This window comes from Lontra canadensis, unplaced genomic scaffold, assembly GCF_010015895.1.
Source record: "Lontra canadensis isolate GAN:19392208 unplaced genomic scaffold, GSC_riverotter_1.0 scaffold25, whole genome shotgun sequence".
Classification (NCBI taxonomy): Eukaryota; Metazoa; Chordata; class Mammalia; order Carnivora; family Mustelidae; genus Lontra; species Lontra canadensis.
Window position 1 is genome coordinate 15,193,095 of NW_022631019.1, and position 15,635 is coordinate 15,208,729.

The 15,635-nt window shown below is 52.1% G+C and overlaps 1 protein-coding gene across 1 annotated transcript in view; it reads left to right on the forward strand.

Annotated features, from left to right (window-relative positions):
* Nucleotides 1-452: 452 nt before the first annotated feature.
* The window catches only part of ALPL (alkaline phosphatase, biomineralization associated), a 55,872-nt gene continuing 40,689 nt past the window's right edge, over nt 453-15,635 (forward strand). Inside the window, exon 1 of the mRNA XM_032863671.1 lies at nt 453-610. The gene's annotated coding sequence lies outside the window, so the exon portion shown is untranslated. The remainder of the gene's footprint in view (nt 611-15,635) is intronic.

Here is a 15,635-nt window from a genome sequence, read left to right on the forward strand (position 1 = left end):
ATCCGGGGAAAGCCCGGTAGACAGACAGACACAGAGAGAGAGGCAGAAGGAAGACCACAGAGAGACACAGAACGAAGTTGCAGCCAAAGATAAAGACGACTGGGATACACGCGCAGAGAGCGGAATCCGCCCGACCTCGCAGAGAGGAAGGGACCGAGGGTGCCCACGGGAAGCCAGGAGGTGGACAGGGCCCGGGAGCGCGGGGGGACCGGGAACGCGCAGGCCGCTGCCTCCCACCTCCCCCGCCCCGCCGACCCTCCCGGAGCAGCCGGGCGTGGGGGGCGGGGGAGTGGGCAGCTTCCCGGCAGGGGGCGCCCTGGCCGCGTGGCCGGGTAGGCCCGCAGAGCTCTGGCGGGGGCGGGGCGGGAGCGGTGGCGGGGAGGGGGAGGGACGGGGCCCGGGCCGGGGACGGGGCAGGCGGCGGGGGCGGGGGCGGGGGCGGGGGCGGGTTGCCCCGGCTCCTCGCCGGGCCCCTCGGCCGCCTTTATAAGCCCGCGGGGGAGGTGGCCCCGGCAGCGTCGCGCTCCCGCCACTCCGCGCCTTCGGTCCCAGAGCACCGACCCCACGTCGCTTGTGCCAGGACAGACCCTCGCCCACGTAGTCCGTTCAGGTAAGGACTCTGCGCTGTCCTCCGGCTCCCCGGGACCCCGGGGGAACGTGGTCGATCCCGGCCCCTCCTACATCCTCCGCTCGTCCGCGGGTGGCGGCGAGGATGGATATAAATGTCTGGGCGCGGACCTCCGCGCCTTCACACCACCCAGGGCAGCCCATTGGGGACCCTCAGGCACCTGTTCTGTTCCGGTTTTCGCGCGCATCCGGGGCTCCCGGCAGCGTGCTGGGCTGGGCTGGAGGTTGGACGTGGCGCCCGCGGGGACCGCGAGCTAAGGGGACCGTGCTCCGGACCGCTGCTGTAGTCCTGGGATTACCTGCCTCCCGGGTCTCTGCCCGGGACTTAGACCTTTCATCTACGCCCCTCTCCCTGGCGTCCCGTGACTGAGCAGCCCCAAGGATACCCCCTTGGTGGGAGATCAAGAGACTCAGGCTGCCAACCCCAGCACCCAACCTGGTGCCCTGCCATGCCTCCCACCTGGGAGCCTCTAGATCAAGCCACTGCCGCTTGGGGAGGAGGCCAGTGCGTCCAGGTGGGGTCCAAAGTAGTTTGGGCCAGAGCCCGGATGAATAGAGCGAGGGAGGCGCTGCGGGTCCCAGAGCCGCATGATGGGGGGTTGGAGAAGAGGGGATCTGTGGCGAGTGGATGTTTATCTGGGAGTTGGGGTGGGCACAGCGGCTGTGGGGGCAAAGCTTTGGAGCCGGAAGCCGAGGAGCCGATGATTCACCTATGGCAGTGCTCAGGTGAGTGGGTCGCCCAGAGTTGTTTCCCATGTCCACTTTAAATAAAAAACAGTTCAATGCCTGGTCACAATGTTGGGAGTGGAAGCTGAGAAAAAGCCTCATCGTTGACTCTTCTGACCCTTTTCCAACACATAATGGGGTAGGGGCCTTTACAAAGGCCTCTGGCTGGAGGAGAAAAAATGCTGGAGATCAAAAGAGGGGGCCATTCTCAGGCCAGAAAGAGCTTTGGACCCTGGGGAAGACTGCGCGGGAGGGGGGCAGGCTTCCCAGGGAGGCGAGGGTTGTTTCCCACACCTGCCAGGACGAAAGCTGTTCACTGAGTGCCTGCTGCGTGCCAGGCCTGCTCCAGCACTTCACACGCCATCATCTGGTTTACAGATGGGGAAACTGAGGCTTATAGACATTAGGGAAGGGATGAGACTAGGATTCTAACCCAGATTCTAGCCCACACAACCTTAGCTTCCCGATTCCACTCTACCACCTAAGAGACGAAAGAGCAGAGCCTTAGTTCCGGGCTCCATTCCTGCCCACCCTCCAAACCTGCTTTCTCTTCAGTCCTCCCCACCTGTCCATCTGGGCCCTCTGTCTCTTTTTTTCTTCCTGAACTTCATGCCTCTGAATTCACTAAGCAGAACACAGCTCCCCAACTTCCCCACCTCTGGAGTGAGATCAGCGTGAGTGTCCCTGTCTGAGGCACCATTTGTAAATGGGGAGCGTGCCTCGTGTGTAAGACTCTTGTGAGGAATAAAACTGAACTGAGGCCAGAAACAAAATACTATCTTTATTCAGGAAATATGAAGCTTTGTGCCAAGCCCTGTTCTAGGTGCTGGCCAAGGAGCAGTGAAGAGAACACAGCAATATTTGGACATTTGCATAGAATTTGCATCAAGAAATTCACAAGGGAGGAGATTAAAATGCAGTAACACGTGTAAGATTGGTTGCCTAACATTTTGTTCTCACTCAAAGATCAGGCACCCTAGCTGTGTGACCAGAGATGGTTCTGTCCCCTATTATGCTTCGATGTTTTCTTTTAAGCTGAGGCCATCAGTAAACTACCTACCCATGGTGAGTTCTGGATATGACTAATGCGTACAAGGTGTTGAGCTGGTGTCTGTGCTTAAGAAAATATTGGCTCCAGTGAGCTCTAATCTCAGCAAAAAATGCAACCCTAACCCTGGGTGTATGGTTATGTCACTGCCCCTGACGCCTGGTCACCCACCTTCACCCGGGCTCTGCCCAATCTTTGATGAGCTGGTGCCGTTGCCCATACTCAGAAGCTACCGCATATCATCCGAGACACAGCCTAGGTCAGGAGCCCGGAGTTCTGTGCCGGGCACGGGTCTGGGCTTTTACCTCTGCAGGACCTCCTGCCCTCTGTCTCACTGTGTCCCAGCTTGGAAATGGAGTGAAACGGAACTCCGCCCCTGCCTATCCCACTGGACATTACCTATCCGACCCTGCAAGCTAGATGCTGTCCTCGCCTTACATTTCCTGGGAGGAAACTGGTCTTAGAGGGGAGGGATTTGCCCAAGGACACTCAGATGCTACCGGGTGGAGCTGGGATTGAGGGCCCAAGTGGTGAGAATTCCAAGTCTGGTGATCTCTGTGTTGTACCCATCTCCGGGGATGAGGGTGTCTAAATCCAGGAGCAGGATCCAGCAGCACAGCCCAGAGACCTTGAAATAGGCCCAACTGAAGTTATCGATACAAACCCCAGAACTCGAAGAGAGCGTTGCGGGGAGAGTGAGTGAGCTGGGCTGAGAACCGGCACTCAGAAATCTGTGCAGGGTCTCAGGAATGCTGACTCAGCTTTCCCAGGGCAACGTAGTCTCTGGCAGGCTGGAGCTAGGCTGGGCCGTATGGCTTCATTTTTTTCCCATCCCTTCTAGAGGTATCCTGACTTTAGGGGGCAGGGAGCAGTAGCTTGCTGTGGGGAGGAGATTGGAGGTTCATTCCCAGCATTCCTATGTGACCCTGAACAAATTACTTTCCCTCTCGGAGCCTCAGAAGAAGAAATCATCTGTAATGTGGGTTAATAAGGGACCAGCAAGATCATAAATGGTTTTCCAACACTGGGATGAACCAGTGTTGGTGGCTGAGAAGTTCTGTGTTCCCAGGGTATTTTCCTTCACCACTAGCAGGTGGTCCATAGGGCACGGGAGAGGCCCTGTTTAGGTGAAAGGCCCGGACACCAGGGGAAACCCTGGCTTCTGGGTCAGCATCTTGGGTTCCAGTCCTCGCTGTGTGACCTCAGGCAAATCACTTGGCCTCTCTTGAGTGCTGGGTTCACATTCGGCCCTTAGCAGCTTTGGTAGAATGTTCAGGGTCCAAAGAACATTCATGAACAGTCTCTATGTTTTCCACCTCCCCATACCACCCCCCAACAGTTCATGATTGCTCCCAGAAAAAGTTCATGCTTAAAGTTTTCCATGCTGAAATTCTCAACCTCACTGTGGCATGAAATCAATTGTTTGCATTTAATTTGACTTCTCAAATTAAGGGGTAAAATTTGAGATGAGGGTAGGGGGTTGGGGGAGGAGATGAGGAAAATGAAGTTAAACCAGATGTGTTTTTGTTTAACTGTCAGATGGTGGTTAAAGTGCCTGAGTATTACCGTGGTTCTTTCTGGATTCCAGTAACCAGGAGTCAGGTTTCACTAAAAACTATAGTGTGTCTTCCCAGTGAATATGGGCTTGCCTTCCCCATTATTATTATTATTATTTTTATTCTATATTCATCTGTGGCCACAAAATACTGAGCAGTGAGAATACCTCACAGATGCCTGGGATTTCAGAGCTGGAAGATGTTTAGCAGCTGGCTCGGTCATCTAGCTGCTTTGTAGATCAGGAAGATGGAGGCCCAGAGAGGGGAAGGAGTTTACCCAGGGTCACCCAGCTGCTTAGAGGGGAGCTGGACTGGGAATTCAGTCTTTCGGCTCTAAGGTCCACGACTTCCTTAAAAGTAACCAGTGTTGGGACACCTGGGTGGCTCAGTCGGTTAAGCTCCTGCCTTCGGCTCAGTTTATGATGCCAGGGTCCTGGGATCGAGTCCTGCATTGGGCTCCTTGCTCAGCAGGGAGCCTGCTTCTCTCTCTGCCTCTGCCTGCCTCTCTGCCTGCTTGTGCACTCTCTATCTCTCTGACAAATAAATAAATAAATAAAATCTTCAAAAAAAAAAAAAAAAGTAACCAGTGTTTTGGATTTGGTCAGTCTCGTGTCCGTATCCACTGTGTCCACAGTATATCTAGTTTTTGAAAAGAAAGCTGTTCAGGGAGGATGCGGATGGTGTGGATCAGTAGGAAAAGGATCTTCAACTCATTTGAGAGCAGGGTCTCTGCTGTTGATACACTAGTGGTAGGACCTTGGGCAGGTCCCCTCTCTGAGCCTCCGTGTCCTTGTTGGTAAGCCCAAATGCCTGACATCCACAAGACTAGGAATGTCTCTAATTCAGTGAATTGGCTTTCCCATATTTATGGCCCAGGTCATGGCAGGCCTAGACAGGCCTAGGGCGCAGACTGCCCTCCAAACGGGGCAGGGGACAGCTGTGGCCGATTGTTGGCTTTTGCAGTGATTTAAAGACCTTGATTTAGTTGTTGCTGTTACTCAGCCAAGTGATTTCATTCTACCTTTCTTGAAAGACCAGGGGATGTGGCCACACTGCGCTGCATCCCAGCTGTGTCGCCATGGGTGGAGCTGAGTAACAGCCCCTCTGTCCACTTGACGACAGTCCCCACGGCTCCCTTCTCCCCCACGCCCACTTTCCTCATGGACATGACCTCCCTGCCTTCTGAATTTGCAGTTTCTGGGTGAGGTGCTTTGAGGCTTTGGAAGGAGGTCTCAAATCTCATCCGAATGAGGGCATGGGGCTTGGGCTGGCCCTCAGGGAGCTCAGGGTAGGAGTGTGGGACACGTGGATAGCAGTGCCTCCTTCTGTGGAAGCTTTCTTCTTGCTCTGGTGGTCCCTGGGAAGAGTCTAAGGGCTCTAGAGGTCTAGGGGTGATGGCAACAGCCTGTCAGGACTTAGATAGCTGGCCCGGGGCCTACCCACTTGGGGACAGGCAGCCCTTGGTCCTTCAGGGTATAGATGACCCGCTCCTTCAGGGAAGGGACTCCCTGGACTAGTACCCGTTCACCTAAATGCTCCCTGCGTGCTGGTGTCACTCATCTCCGAGACCGGAAACACTGTCTTGTGCTCTGAACTCAGGGCTCTGTTGGGCCACCTTTGCTGAGTGCCAAGGCCTAGCCATGACAGGCAGGCATCATGGTGGCAACACAGACCTCCAAGTCACTGTGACTGAGCTTAAGTAAGGGCAGTGTGGCAGGCCATGAAGGCTTATGGTCAAATACAGGGGGTCTGAAAGCAGCTGCCTGGACGGAAGATTCTAGAAGGTAACCACAACTGTTCTGGGGGTGCAAGATGAACAAGGAGGTCAGTTACCCCACCTGACAACCTGATAGTAACCACGGGCCCCAACATGGTCCTCCCACTTGCGGAGGAGCTCAGAAATGGGCCCCGTGTGGGTTTGTATTTTATAAGTACCTGTTGGGCACCAGGCATCTTGAACATTATCTCTGATCCCTTCTCTCCTCCCCACCTCCTGCCCTTTTGCAGTTGAGACCGAGGTTCAGAGGGTAGACATGCCAGGGTCAAACCCTTCCCCAGTTCTTCTGACTCAGGGAAGGGAGGAGAGGGGAGGGGAGGCTGGGAGGCTATTTCTGGGAAAAAGACCTCCAGGACAAATACCCTCTCCCCAACCCAAAGTTCCATGGAAGTATCTTCACGCTCCCAGACTTCAGTTTGTGGTTTGGGTGAGTGAATTTCATGAGGTCAAGTATGTAGGCTACCAGGCAGAGCTCAGCAAACATTTTATCTTCTTTAAAAAAAGTGTTTAGGTGGCTTTTATTTGAAAAGCCATAAATCCAACCTCTAAAAGGATCTGTCATGTGACTTTTTGTTAAGTCAATCTCTTGGCCTTCTTTGATCTACCTTTTCACTTTGTCTAGGAAATGAGGGTGGGGGGTGTCTTCTCAGATCTCAGGCTGAGGCTCCCAGGTCTCTGTCCTGTAATCCCCCAGGCCTCTTGTAGGCTGTCACTGAACCCTGTCAGGCTTGGCCTTTCTGAGTATCATTTGTCAATTTCTCCCTCTACCTGTCCCCACTTGACTTACCGACAGCTCCTTAAAATACAGGAGTTAATAACTTAACCATCTGCCACCATTCTGGGCAGAAGGTGTCTCAGCAGATTGAGTCTTCCTCCCCTCCCTCACTCTTAGCACCGTTATAGGTGCTGTTTTCTCTGCCTCCTTCATTGAGCGTCGCCCACTCCCCGTGCCACATGTCCCAACGCTAATACCTACTAGCATTGCCAGGCCAGGGGTGGCCCACTGCCTCACCTGGAATTGCTCATTTGGTCTTAACAGCAGCCCTGGGTGGCCAGTGCTATTATCCCCACGTTACACAGGAGGAAACAGGCACGAAGTCCCCCATCTGGCAAGTGGGAAGCAGACACGTTTGTCCCCCAGTATTGCCAATCCATCCACTCATTGCGGCTTCCTTTTCTGTGACATAAATGATACAATCCATTTTCCTAGGAGAATCTGGTTCCTTCCTTATTATGAAATCATCAACCTTGGTAATTCATGTTTCGGTTCAGTTCGCCAGCTATCAAGGATGAAAAACAGGGCTCCTCCCGACACCCCTTCCAAACCCTTGCTTGGATCACTTGATTTTTTTGTGTGTGAAAATGATGTGGGTTCCCCCCCCCTTTAACCTAATCCTGATAATTAATGTCTAAGGGCTTACTCTGCGTCAGGAACACGGAGCTAATCTCTTTGAATGACTGTAGTGTGTTTTTTCTTCCTCTCCATTTTACAGAGGAGCAAACTGAAACTCAGAGAAGCTCTGTAACTTCCCACGACACACAGCTGCAAAGGGGAAAGGGAACCAAATCCAGGTCTCACGTGGTCTTGCTTAATCTGATTAGCATCTGAATTCAAATCTTTGTTTGTATACAAGCCCTCAGGGGATGGTGCCGTCTACATTTGTTTTCACTGGAACCATCTGCCTCTGGGGTTTGCAAAGTGTGGTAGGGATGGGGGTGGGGAACCGAGTAGGCGGTCCTCTTGGGGGCCTGCGGCTTCTGGCTTCTGTTCTCTCAGACAGTGGGTCTCAATGGGCCTGGACACCTCCTGTTCTGGTCCAGAGGAAGGAAGTGACAGTTGTGGCAGGAAGCATCCTCAGAAAGCCAGAGGAGGCTGAGTTTGAATCCCTGCCCTTTTTCATGCTTTGTGACCTTGGGCAAGTCCCTTTCCCTCTTGGCTTCCAGTTATCCCTCCTGACAACCAGGACTTGTATTGAGGCAAGGCCCTCAGGGCTTTTCTAGCTCTTTTGCGGCAAATAGTTACACTCAAGTCAGATACCATCACTCAGCCACGGCTCTTTTTCCTTCCGAACTTCAGGGCCTTCTAAATGCAGTCCTCCAGGCAGCCCTTAAGACAAGGATATCCCAGAACCAAATTAGATCTGGTCATTGCGTGGAGTGTGGAGAAGGGACAGGCCCAAGGAGGCCTTAGGTCACTGTCCCCCGGCTCCTCAGTCTCCTTTCCTTGTACAGGAAATCAGGAGGCGCTCAGAGCTAGACTGAGCCAGAACTCCCCTCTGGTGCCAGGTGGGGACCTTTCCTGGGGCGCACAGTGGTGCCCATGTTTAGTCCTTAGGGATGGCGATGACCCAGGCCGTATCGTGAGAGTGGAAAGAGGCTGGTTGGTCTTGGAGAGTTACGCTCACCCCTACCCCACCCTCTATGATAGTACTGTTATGCCCCCCAAATGGGTCCGTGATTAAAGGAGCGAGACTGATACAAAGCGAAGGTCAATGAGACTGTAACACACGGAGAAAGCTGCACAGTGATGCTAGGTGACCAATTGAATTACAATTTATCCTATAATAGACATTTGACCTAGCCTATCACACCTTGGTAACTAGGGAGACAGTATGCATCCCCCCACTGATTGGATGTCTCCACCTGGCCTGACCCACCGTTGTATCTGGGCTTTGTTACCTGGAGCTGGTTTCTGGGACTTGTTTTTAAGTTAAGTCCCCTGGGGGAAGGGGAGCAGGGATAGTTTAAGGGTTAAACAACATTATTATTTTAACCTTGATGGAAGCCTCTAGCTAAATAGGTCCTTACAGTACTAATGGTAGTAAGAATGGTAGAGTAATAATAGTGGAGTCACTAACATTTGGGGCGCCTGGGTGGCTCAGTAGGTCAAGTGTCTCGTCTGCCTTCAGCTTGGGTCATGACCCTAGGGTCCTGGGATGGAGTATGCATGGGGCTCCCTGCTTAGCGAGGAGTCTGCTTCTCCCTCTCCCTCAGCTGCTCCCCCTGCTTGTGTGCTCGCTCTCTCTCAAAAATTTAAAAAATAAATTTAAAAAGAACTAATGACTTTCGGGTATATTTTGAATATTATGAATATTTATCATGCACCGAGCCATTCTGGTTAAGCGCTTTATATATATACACTTTTAATCGTTCTGGCGACCCATTCTCCAAGCGAGGGAAATGACTCAGAGGTGAAGCAATGTGCCTGAGTTGCCCGGGCTGGTGAACCCAGGACTTCTGCCCAGATTTTAATTCACCTTCTTGCGTCCCTGCCACTGGCTCCCTGCCGCTGGCTCCCTCCCTGGCTCCGCACTTGGCTCTTCCCCAGCCCAGCAGCCACCGCCTCCTTTGTGACGGGGCCACCCCTTTCCCTGGGGAGGGCGCCCTTCCCTGCGAGGCACCTCTCACCCACCGATGAGGACAGCCGAGGCACCTCTCACCCACGGATGAGGACAGGCGGGCAGATGGCATCTTCCCTTTGGCAGGTTAGAAAACCTGGGGTCCCAAGGAAAGAAATGGTAATCCCTGCTCCAGGGGATTTAGTGTTCTACCTGTCCCCTGGGTCTCTTGTGAATCCATGGCCCCAGGGAGCAAAGGCCGGCAGCTGAGAGGGGCAGCTGACTGAGGGGGCGGGGCCTGGCCTACCCAGCTCCGGTTCCAGTTCTAGCTCCTGTTCTAATCAGCCACGTGATGCTGGATGAGTTACTATGAGACTCCCAACCTCAGCTTCCAGGCTCCTATTGTACTTTTCCATTTTTAAAGCCCATTTATTTATTTATTTGAAATCTCTACACCCAGTATGGGACCTCGAACTCGCAACCCTAAGATCAAGAGTCATATGCTCTGGAGCACATGACCGGCTCAGTCACTGGAGCATAGGACTTTTGATCTTGAGATCTTGAGGTTGTGAGTTCAAGCCCCACATTGGGTATAGAGATTACTTTAAAAAAAAAAAAAAGGGTCCCATGCTCCACCAACTGAGCTGGCCAGGTGTACTTTTAAAGTCCTTTCTTATTCGTGAACTCACTGGATCCTTAAAACAGCCCCCCCAAAATACTGTCTTCATTTTGCAAAAGGGGAAAATGAGAAAGTGAGGCTTAGGTCAAACCAATGGCAAAAATTAGCCCTCAAATTCAGATCAGGATCCCAGGCCAATGGTCTTTCTCCAGATGTGTTCTGAAGACTCTTACAATCTGATTGTCTATGGGGTGCCTGCCTCGGAGTATGATTTTTCTGGAGGGCCAGAATCTCATCAAATCCTTGGTGAACTCCAGTGTCTAGCAAGGTGCCTGCCTTCGGCAAATGCATGTCATCCTTGGGTTATAGAAAGGCTTCCCCACCTGGGAAGGCTTTCCCCAGCTCAGCTGGACTCTCTCACCACAGGGAAACCTGTGGAGGCTGGTCCTGCTGGGTGTGACACCTGAGCCACCCCAGGATGAGCCTGGCTGCCCTTCCGTTGATATCTTCACATCTCCGCTGATGACACCAACTCATAAATAGTTTGGTAGTGATTGGCAGCAGGACAAGTCAGTTTCCTTATGGGCAGCTCAGGCCCTTAGTCAGATATGGGTTCTCCCAATGACTACCTCTGACCGGTCTTTTCGTCCGTTTTATTTACAGATGTACCCTCCCCTCAGTGCCAAGCAACTTTAACTTCCCTTTTTTTTTTTTTAAGATTTTATTTACTTATTTGACAGACGAGATAACAAGCAGGCAGAGAGGCAGGGAGAGAGAGAGGAGGAAGCAGGCTCTCCGAGGAGCAGAGAGCCCGAAGCGGGGCTCGATCCTAGGACCCCAGGACCATGATCCGAGACGAAGGCAGAGGCTTCAACCCACTGAGCCACCCAGGCGCCCCTAACTTCTTTGATAATAATAGAAATGGCTGTCAAAATGCGGCATCAATGTGTACTGTGCTTTTTGGCACATAGTACACACTTAATGCATATTTGATGAATGAATGAATACTTGCGCATCACACCCCCAGGCAGGGGCCTCAACAGAGGTTTCCAGGAAGGGGAACCTGCCTGTCACCTCACCCCTGCATGGGGTAGCCCCTGCCTGTGTCAGCTCCCTAATTGCCCAGCACTGCCCACAGCCAGCGGCAGCAGACGTTAGCATCTTTCCCGGTGAGGAGGAACCGTGACCGCTTGGAGGGAGGTATGGCTGTGATCCGGAGAATCCAGAGGCAGAAATGAGGCTCAGTGTGGTTCCGTAACTTGCCCGGGGTCACAGACCTGTGAAGCTGGGATTAGGACCCAGAGCCTGGAGTCTTTCCCCTTGTTCCATCCCAATCGGCTGAGCAGGTTGGTTTTGGCTCCGGTGTGTCTGTCTACGGATGTCTGGTCCAGGCCTGACTCCAAACAACCTCAATGTATTTAATAATGATAGTAAGAGTGGTCTTTCACCGAATCCCATATGTGTGCTTGGCCTGCTAAGTAAGTGTTGGACATACCCTTCTCTGTTTGGGTGACTTAGCCTCCCCATTGAGTAGGGACAAATCGCTGGTTTTAAAGGTTAAAGAGTAGAAGCACAGTAGGGGACTCAAGGTCATGCAGCTCATAAGCAGTTAAGCCAGAATTTGAACCTGGGCAGCCTGGCTCCAGAGTATGGGCCCGTAATCATTTAATACTAGATAAATCTCTGCAGGCCAGATGTGTAAACTCCTGAACCTCCTGGTTCTTCCGGAGCCAGACTCGGGAAGGAGGTACAAGGCAGGAACAGACTGCATGACACTTCCTGGCCCTCTGAGCCGAGGAGTCTAAAGTTTATCTGTCCCTTGTGTGGTTCCTGGAGGCAGGGAGAAATGGGGGTGGGGGGCCCAGCAGGGCAGTCCCAGTGTCTCTGGGAACCTGGGTCAGGGGGAGGCCAGGGCAATTAGCAGACTGAAACCACTGCTAACTCAGAAACCTCAGTGGGAGATTGGCCCCAGCCTCGGTCCAGGAATCTGGCCTCCGGCCTGACCCTCCCGGGTTTCTGTCCCACCCTTCTAAGGTCTTCCTGGGTTGGGAAATGTCAGAGCACTGGCTTAAGTGAGAACTTGGCACTGAAATGTCCTCTTTCACGGAATCCCTGGGCTGGCCTGTCTGTCCCATTTCCTCCCCCAAAGGAAGTGGATCCTGTCCTGTAGGGTAGCTACATGATTGGATTTGCCCAACCAGCACCTGGCCACGGAGAGCTCAGCTGTACAAGGCCTCTAGCTGGGGCATTGAGGCAAGCCCGCCAACCTTCTCAGCCAGTCATGGAGGGTGAAATACGGGCAGAACGCTTGTCTTGTTGGTTTGGCCAAGGCAGGCCCCAGAGGATTCCTGTGAGAGGCAGTACTGGCCTGTGGGTTTGTCCGCTCTGCTCTGAGGCCTGAAGTGGCTCCTGGGGTGGGGAGGGAGGGAGAAAAGGGATTCCCCTGCTGCTCCACGATATTCCGATATTCCGGCTCGAGTGGCCTTGCTCATCATTTCACCTGGTGTGTCAGCTCGCCTGGGTGTCGACTTCTTAGCACCTGTCAGGGTGGAGAAAGGAGGAAGCAGAGTCAGCAAGGCGGATGAGATGAATGCGGAGGACATTCATTCATCCATTCATTCAACAAATATTTTATTAGCCCAGCTCCCTGCTGGGCCCAGGGCTAGGTGCTGGGATTCATGAGTGAATCTGGTCCAGTTTTTCCTTCAGAGAACGTCCAGTGTTTGGGGAGATACTCAGGTGGACAGGCCCCTGCAGAGTCCCAGGTGGTGTAGGATGAAGGAAAGTTCGAGAACTGTGGGACCAGAGGGGGACCTCCTCACCAAGCCTTGGACAGAATGACCACAAGGGATTTCTGGAGGAGTTGGCGTTAGATCTTTTTTTTCCCCTCCCTCCAGCAAATACTTACTGAGGATCTTCTATAGGCAGGTGTGGTTCTAGGTACAGGGGGGTACAGCAGCAGCCACCACCAAGTCCTCCAGGAAATCCATGGTACTGGAAAAGACAGACCATAAAATAAGTTAATTTCAGACAGTGGGAGTGCTGGGAAGAAAATAGGATTGTAAAATAGTAGGGGGACTGGGGAGTCGTGGGAGCCTCTTCACCTGGCAGGGCAAGGAAGGAAAGGATGCGAGACGTGACCTCTGACCTGAAGAAGGAGGAGTGAGACCAGCATTGTCCTGGGGAAGAGTGTTCCAGGCAGGGGATGGGCCAGCACCAAAGCCCTGAGCAGGGTGGGGCGGGGGGTGGGGTGGGGGGAAGCTGGGCAGACAAGGTGTGAGTGGTGAGTGGTACGGGTGGGGGCCAGGAGGTGATGTCAGAGAAGTGGGCAGGACCCAGAGCTTGCAGACCTCCCACCAGCTGTGGAGGAATGAGCAGAGCAAATAAGGGGTTGGGTGACCTCCCGTTTGCTGGATGGCCCCTTAGGGTCGTGGGGTCCCCAGGCACTCAGCAGGGAGGCTGCTTGAGATGCTTTCCCTCTGCCCCTCCCCCACCGGCACTCTCTCCAATCAATCAATCCATCAGTCCTTAAAATAAATAAATAAATAAATAAATTGATTTAAAACCCCTATGAACCATCATCCACTACCAGGACTAAATAGTGACAGTAATTTACACATTCCTCTGAGCTCCTCCAACCTCTGCCCACTGCCTGTCTTCACAGGGTGGCGGGGGGGTTTGGTGGGTGGGGGTGGTAATCACTCCTGAATCTAGGGTTTCTCATTCCCAGTTTTAAGTTCTCACATTTATTTATTTAGAAAGGTGTTACTTATTTGAGAGAGAGGATGAGTGGGGTGGGGGTGTGGGCAGAGGGAGAGGAAGAAACAGAGTCCCCACTGGGTGCAGGGCCCGCTGCCCATTCCAGGGCGCCGAGATCATGACTTGACCCCCAAGTCAGACGCTTAACTGACTGAACCACCCAGGTGTCCCTATATACGCTTTACAGAGGTGTCCCGTACTTTATGTAATAATCTCCTTGGACTTGGTTGTAAGTGAATCTTACATTGCTGAAATTGATCCGCTTGCTGCCTGTGCTGTAATTCTTTCATTGTTGTTTAAATAGACTTCAAGCGTGGAGCCAGATGCAGGGCTTGAACTCAAAACCCTGAGATCAAGACCTGAGCTAAGATCAAGAATTGGCCACTTAGCCGACTGAGCCATCCGGGCGCTGCAGTGGTTTTTTTGTTTGTTTGTTTGTTTTTAAAACTGCTTGCTGTGTATGTCATTTATATACCAGGTAACTGTTTCAGAATTTTACTTAATTTCTTGTTGATGGCACTGGGGTTGTGTTCAGGTTTTTGCAAGTATAGGAAAAGTACCTACGAAGATTCATGTGTACGTTCTCTAATGCATGTAGCTAGCTAGGACTTCTCTTGATGTATACCTAGCCACCGATTGTTGGGCCATAGGGTCTGTGAAAATTTGTTCAGCGTTACAAGATAAGAGCAAAATGATTGTATCTCTTTGCACTTCCACCAGTAACGTATAAGAAGTTCTGCTCTTCGTGTCTTCTGTAACACGTGGTGTTGTCAGACTTCGTTATTTCCAATCCAGTAAGTGTTAAGGACTTCTCGTTGTAGACCTTGATTTGCAGTTCCCAGATTTCTGGCAGGGTTGAGTAAGTGTGTAAGCATATGTGTGAGTCTTCTTTTGGTAATGTGTTTTGCCTATTTTGTTTTTTTAAGATTTTATTTATTTATTTATTTGACAGAGATCACAAGTAGGCAGAGGGGCAGGCAGAGAGAGAGAGAGAGGAAGGGAAGCAGGCTCCCTGCTGAGCAGAGAGCCCGATGCGGGGCTCGATCCCAGGACCCTGAGACCATGACCTGAGCCGAAGGCAGAGGCTCAACCCACTGAGCCACCCAGGTGCCCCTGTTTTGCCTATTTTTCTATTTGTCTTTTTTTTTTTTTGACATTTTCTTACTGGTTTGTCATCGTTCTTTGTTTATATTCCTGAGTCGAATCGTATTTTGGAAACTGGACATTCTAAAATGGAATATAGGTCAATTTAGCAGTTCATTTATTTATTTATTTACGATTTTACTTATTTGTGAGATAGAGAGCGCACAAGCAGGGGGAGTGGCAGGCAGAGGGAGAAGCAGGCTCCCTGCTGAGCAAGGAGCCCAGTGTGAGCCTCGATCCTAGGATCCTGGGATCATGACCTGAGCTGAAGGCAGGCACTTAACCCACCGAGCCACCCAGTTAAGAGAGAGGGAGAGAGCAGGGGAAGGAGCAGAGAGAGGGACAAGCAGACTCTGCAGTGAGCAAAGATCCCGATGTGGGGCTTACTCCCCGGACCTCAAGATCATGACCTGAGTCAAAACCAAGAGTCAGACACCACTGACTGAGCCACCCAGGTGCCCTGAGCACCTCACTCTTTTTTTTTTTTTTTTAATTTGATAGAGAGATTACAAGTAGGCAGAGAGACAGGCAGAGAGAGAGGGGGAAACAGGCTCCCTGCTGAGCAGAGAGCCCAATGCAGGACTCGATCCCAGGACCGTGAGATCATGACCTGAGCCAAAGGCAGAGGTTTCACCCACTGAGCCACCCAAGCACCCCAGCACCTAACTCTTGATCTCAGCCCAGGTCTTTTTTTTTCCAAAAAGATTTTATTTAATTATTTGTCAGACAGAGCACCCACACAAGCAGACAGAGCAGCAGTCAAGGGAGAGGGAGGAGTAGGCTTCCCGATGAGCAAGGAGCCTGATTCAGGACTCAATACCAAGACTCTGGGATCATGACCTGAGACAAAGGCAGATGCTTAACCAACTGAGCCACCCAGGTATCCCTCAGCCCAGGTGTTAATCTAAGGGTCATGAGTTTAAGCCCCACATTGGGTTCCACACTGAGCCTGGAGACTACTGAAAAGAAAAGGAAGGAAAGGAAAGGAAAAGGAGAAGGAGAAGGAAGAAATTGTATCCCCTTTTCTTTTCTTTCTTTCTTT